The sequence below is a fragment of the Etheostoma spectabile genome, chromosome 21 (assembly GCF_008692095.1).
Source record: "Etheostoma spectabile isolate EspeVRDwgs_2016 chromosome 21, UIUC_Espe_1.0, whole genome shotgun sequence".
Lineage (NCBI taxonomy): Eukaryota > Metazoa > Chordata > Actinopteri > Perciformes > Percidae > Etheostoma > Etheostoma spectabile.
In genome coordinates, this window is record NC_045753.1 from 10,616,910 (window position 1) to 10,623,540 (window position 6,631).

Consider the following 6,631-nt stretch of genomic DNA (forward strand, 5'->3'; position numbering starts at 1 on the left):
ACTTCCTAAGAGCGATTTATCTGATGTCATGCTAACGGACGGCAGTTTCCCTTTGTGTGTTTGCTGAGCAAGCATGCTCTCGGACGTCGAGCCGCTCCTCTCTTTCCACCGAGCTAACGGAGGACTCTGAAAGTTGTATGCTGTTGACCTGGATTTGAAACAAAATAATAAAAAAATGAAGAAAAAAAATCAAAGATTTCTAGATAATGTCTTTGACTTTTTCCCTTTCTGGTTTCAATCACTAATGTGTGAACAGTAGTTATCAAATCATTTTCACTTAGTTGTTTGTATATTTAGGAGAATAATAAACATGAGTCAAGCTAGCTGTCTGGATTTACCCTGCAGAGGTCTGAGGACCAGGTAACCATAGTCCTCAGATTGGACAGATAGTCTAGCTAGCTGTCTGGATTTACCCTGCAGAGACCTGAGGACCAGGTACCCATAGTCCTCAGATTGGACAGATAGTCTAGCTAGCTGTCTGGCTTTACCCTGCAGAGATCTGAGGACCAGGTCACCATAGTCCTCAGAAATCCACCGGAGGTTAGATGCCAACACAGAGAAAGAAGAAGGAAATGGAAAATACGTGCATCCACGAACACAGAAGTGGAACGCAAAGGTTATAGACTCGGCAACGCGGGACCAGTCCAGCTCTAAAGGCTGCGCCCTCGTGGACGAAGCCAGCTTTGTTTCAGAAGCGGTTTCCTGCGGTTTGGGGTGGAAGAACTTGAGTCCTGACCTCTACCCCATCCAACAGTCTGGGATCAACTGGACCTGATCACCCAAAATCAACCTGGGGGTAAATCTCTGCAGCAGGATCAATATGTGCAGGAAAGATTGAAACCAGGAGAGTGGAAGCTGTTAGAGCAGCACTTTACTGACCCTGGTTTAGGAATGAGGGCTCATTTAGGGGGGGGGGGCAATGATCACAACTGGCCAGTTCATTATTTCCTTTACATAAATAAAGACATTTGCACCATAAAGTGATGCAGAACAATTCACAAGAATGCAGGAAATGTTGGTTCGACGTTAAAGGTGCCCTGCCACACAAGACCGTTTTTTATTTTTTATTATTAAATCTGTTAGGTGTGTGTGTGAGAGAGAGAGTGAGTGTGTGTGTGTGTGTGAGAGAGTGTGTGTGTGTGTGAGAGTGATGTGGTGAATGAAGATGGACGTCTACCTCCTCTGTCAGCAATAGCCATTGAAAAGAAATAAGAGGAGAAATCAGACCAATCACAACAGCTGGTCAATCTGACGTCATGCTGCCTGAGCTCATTAATATTAATGAGCTGTGTGAAGGATGCTGATAGCCAGGCTCTCATTGGCTAGCTGTTAGCCAATCAGCGTGAAGCAGCTCAGCCTGTTGAATATTAATGTGAACGGGCCCAAATGGAGCTGATCTTCCTGCAGGCTTTCTATACCACGCCAGAATGGCTCAAAACAAGGTAACCATGGTAACCAAGTTACAGACTCCACGGTAGAACTTCAGACATTACCACAAAGTCATGAGATAGCCTACGTGTGGCAGGGCACCTTTAAAAGTCCCCCCCCCCCCCATGTTGATTGTATTTAGATTGTTGGGAATTGCGGAAAAAAAAAGTGGACGTTTGTTTCCCTGAGACTCAAATTCAACCTGATTTTTTTAAATTATTTTTTCTATCAATCCAAATGCGCTGATTATAAAAGTCTCTCTTGTAAAGTGTCCGTTCTGGTCTCCAGGATACATGCAGATGTGTTCACTTTTTACTGTAAAGATATTGTCCATAGTCCACGTTTAACAGGCGGTCGGAGCAGGTGGAGTTCGGAGAACAGTGGACTGCAGATGGACAACAGATGAAGAACAGGAATGTGTAAGTCAGACATGATTGTAATACATCAAACGCCTCTGTAGCTCATGTTGCATTTTACACTTAATATAAGTTTTAAAATTATTTTTTTTACCTGGATAAGTTCTGCCCCGTTAAATTGTAAATGGGTCTAAAGCGTCCACATGTGTAGGTCTTGTTACGTTGTGATGCTGAAACTTGGACTTAACAGTGAAAGAGTCAAAGACTTCAGCCCCCTGGAATATTGTTTATTATGAACTTTTATGATTGAAATATCGTCTACAGCCCTAGATGAAATTAAGCTTGGTTGCTAAAAGTTGCAATTTGGGCATTTTTAGTAATTAGCTCATTTAGGGGGTCGACGCCGCAGGTGAACATGCTAAAAAAAAATATAAACGTGAAACTTCCCCAGTTGATTTCTGACGTTAAAACAGAAAATAAATTACGAGTTTTCTGAAATGTTATGTTTAAATATGAAAATGAGGCACTCTCTTAATGAATATGTGCTAATTTGCATAAATGTCCAGAACTGAAATCTGAACATGGGTTAGAGCCGGGTTTAAAAATCTTCATTAACGTTGTTGACCTACTGACCTCAAAAGTTAAAATGATGAATTGTTACTTTTGTTGAACTCAGGTTGCACGTTGGGGGGGCGCTGTGGAGCCCCCTGGCTACGCCCGAGACCATCACTACAGAATGTTGTGACTTTCCATAGGTCTGACATGTGTGCAAGTTTTTGTGCGTTTTCCCGCTCAAAAATGAAAGAGAGACGGGAGAGGTGCGGAATAATCCTGTCAAAAACAACAGCTTCCTTGCATTTGGTGCAAGGACACCGTGGGTGCACTTACACTTAAGAGCTCAGGCCCTAATAACAATAATAATAACAATAATAATAATGTATACTTTATTAATCCCACAAGGGGAAATTACAAATTACACTCTGTTGTTATAACACACGTTACACACAGGCGTGAAGAGTGAAAGCTAATGTATTAAAGCTGAAGTATTAAAGCTAAGTAATTAAAGCGATGTTTCAAGCTGAATATTAAACTGATGTGTAAGAAAGGCTGAAGTATTAAAGCTGAATATTAAAGTTGATGTATTAACCTGAAGTATTAAGCTGAAGTATTAAAGCTGAGTATTAAAGCTGAAGTGATATTAAAGCTGAAAGTACTTAAAGCTAACTGGATATTAAAGCTGAAGTATTAAAGGCTAATGTATTAAAGCTGAAGTATTAAAGCTGAAGTATCTAAAAAGCTGAGTGTATTAAAGCTGAAGTATTAAAGCTGAGTATTAAAATAATATTAAGTGAATGTATTAGCTGAAGTATTAAAGCTGAAGTATTAAAGCTGAAGTATTAAAGCTGAAGTATTAAAGCTGAAGTATTAAAGCTGAAGTATTAAAGCTGAAGTATTAAAGCTAATGTATTAAAGCTGAAGTATTAAAGCTAATGTATTAAAGCTGAAGTATTAAAGCTGAAGTATTAAAGCTGAAGTATTAAAGCTGAAGTATTAAAGCTAATGTATTAAAGCTGAAGTATTAAAGCTGATGTATCTGCACTCACTTCCTGCTCTCTGGGCTTTGTATCTTCAAGGTTAAAAGCATTTCAGTGGAAGTCACTTTGCATAAAAGCGTCGGCTAAATGACGTTACGTGATGTACCGATGTACGTGATGTACGTGCATTGTACGCTTGCGTAAGCTGATGGTACCGTGATGTACGTCTGTAACCGGTGGATTTAACGCCCTGCCTGATGTAACTGCATTTACCTCGTGATGTAAACGTGTGTACGCGTTGATGTTACTCGCTGATTAACGTGATGTCAACGTGATCCTGATGACCGTGATGTACCCCCGTGATGTACCAGTGATGTAACGTGATGTACGTGACGTGATGTAACTCTGATGTCCCGTGATTAGAACCGTGATACCTGTATGGATACGTGATGATACGTGATGTATCCGTGATGTCCGTGAGTGCTGAACATTGTGTCTACATGTGATGTAACGTGATTTAACGGGATGTAACGTGCTTACCCGTGATTTAAAGCGTGATGTAACGGATGTACCCTGTGATGTAAGCTTGATGTAACGCTGATGTAACGCAGTGATGTAACTAGTCGATGTAACATGATGTACGTGATGTACCCCTGAGTACGTGATGTAATACGTGATGTAACGTGATTAACTCGTGGATCTACCGTGGATCTTACTCGTGATCTACCGTGATCAGTACACGTGATGTAACGTGTAACGGGATGTAGCGTGATGTTAACGTGGATGTACGCGGTATTCGTGATGTACCGTGATAAGTGAGTAACGTGATGTACTCTGTTGATTGTACCATCTTGTGATGTACCTGATGTTAACGTGAATGTAACGGTGTATGTAACGTGATCTACCGTGATCTACCGTGATCTACCGTGATGTAACGTGATCTACCGTGATGTAACGTGATGGTAAAACAGCCTTTCTGCCTCTGTAAAGGCGTTTCCAGCAGACCAAATAGAAAACAGACGGACGGAAAAGTTTCAGCAGGTTTGTGCTCGGCTTTGAAGTGCAGCCCTGATATATGGTGCTCCGTCTGGGACAGGAGGGGAGGGACTGGAGACCCCCACCCCCCCCACAGATCCCCGTCCTCTGCAGATATTACCCCGTTCATCTCAGTCTTCGCTGGATTATTGGACATCTGGACTGCCACCGCACGTAAGTTTATTTGAATTACTACACATGAAGTTTTAGCCCTTTAGTTGTTGCTTTATAATGTCAATCAGCCCATTTTTAAATGTGGTTTAACCCTTGTGGTGTCCTACCAGGTCTAAAACTGTACAATGAACAATGTTTTGATGCTTTTAACACTTTTTTTAGCACTTTTTTTTAGGCTTTTTTCTTCATTTTTGTAACACTACCATCAGTATACTGTGTCACTAACACCAATATATCACCACTGGTTTTACACTATTTTCTTTTTCGTGTTCATGGTCAAGAAATCTCATTTATATGAAATTATATCCTTTTATGTCTTTTGTCAAAGTTTTTTGGGGAGAAATGAAACACCCCAAATTCAATAAAGTAGTGAACTGATCCTTTGTTTAACTTGAAGAAGCGTTATATGGAACCATCCGTGTAATGTTTGGACAATTTGGATGAAAGAATCCCAAATTTCTGATGTAGAAACTTATAAAAACGGCGAAGCTTTTGACCCCCGGACATCAGGAGGGTTAAGACACTTAGACATGTGTTGGTGTGTTTTAGTGCTGGAAAGTACATTTACTCCAGTACTGTACAGTACAAATGTTGAGGTACTTGTACTTTACTTGAGTCTTTTCTTTTCATACCACTTTCTACTTCTACTCCGCTGTATTTCAGAGAGAAGAATTGTACTTTTTACTCCACTACCTTCATCTGACAGCTTTAGTTACTAGTTACTTTACACATCATGATGTTTGTGAACACATGAAGTTTATAAAATCTGATGTTTTATTCTAAATGAAACTAGCCGACAACATGACAGCCTACAAGTCCAGCTGACACGTTCACACCATTACACACACACACACACACACACACACACACACACACGACTGTTCACACTTTCTACAATGGGAGGATGTTTCTGCATTGAGTACTTTTACTTTAAATACATTTTCCTGATGATACTTACATACTTTTACTTAAGTAACATTTCAATACCGGACTCTTACTTTTAATAGAGTACGTCTACAGTGTGGTATTAGTACTTTTACTAATACCAGGAAAATAAAAAATAAAAAATAATGTGTTTGTGTGTGTGTGGGTATGCATCGTAGACGGTATAAAAACAGGTAGGTAATGTGTATATCCGCCTGTAAGAATGTATATGTATATGTGCATGTATTTGTACGGACAGTTAAAAAGGGAAAGGACCAGGATAGTTTTTTAAACTTCTTCCTCCTTTTTGAACCTGGAAATCTTTATTTTATATGAGAAGATATGTTTGCTATGTGTTCAGTTTTTGTTGGTTTCCATGCTTTTATTGACATGTACATGTTCTTATTTATCTTTAACATGTTCACAATAAACTCAATTTAAAAAAAAAACTTCATAAGAGGATTAAGTTCTGAGTTTAAAGTCAGAATTCTAACATTTTTTATTTATTTTTTATGTAAAACAAAATTGAACTTTAAAATAAAAGTCAGACCTCATGGTGTATATATTTGAAATTTGACAAAAAAGTCAGATTTCTGTCTTTTTTCAGAATTATGACTTTAAACTCTGTACTCACACACATTTTTTTCACATGTGGCCCTAATCCTCTTCCGTAGAATCTAGTCCTCCCCCCAGTGGTGCGCTTGTTTCAGGATGAAGACGGCTGGGGTCGTGTTCGTCCTATCGGTGACTCTGTGTGCTGCTCAGAAACCCAAACTCAGCCAGAGTCCAGAGTGGGATCACAGGAACAAAGGTGAGCAGTGACGTGAAGACGTTTGAGGTTTTGGTTACTTAAAGGTCCCATGGCATGAAGATTTCACTTTATGAGGTTTTTAACATTATTATGAGTCCCCCCAGCCTGCCTATGGCCCCCCCAGTGGCAAGAAATGGTGATAGGTGTAAACCGAGCCCTGGGTATCCTGCTCTGCCTTTGAGACAATCTGGGTGGTGGGGTGTGGCTTGACCAACTGCCAATTTGCTAGTTTAAATACACTGATGTCTCTCTCTCATGGGGGGGCCCAAATTCTCTGGGCAGGCAAAGCAGAGAAAGGGAGGTAACCTTGCCCCTTAGACTCATAAGGAGAAGATCCAGATCGGCCCATCTGAGCTTTTCATTGTCGC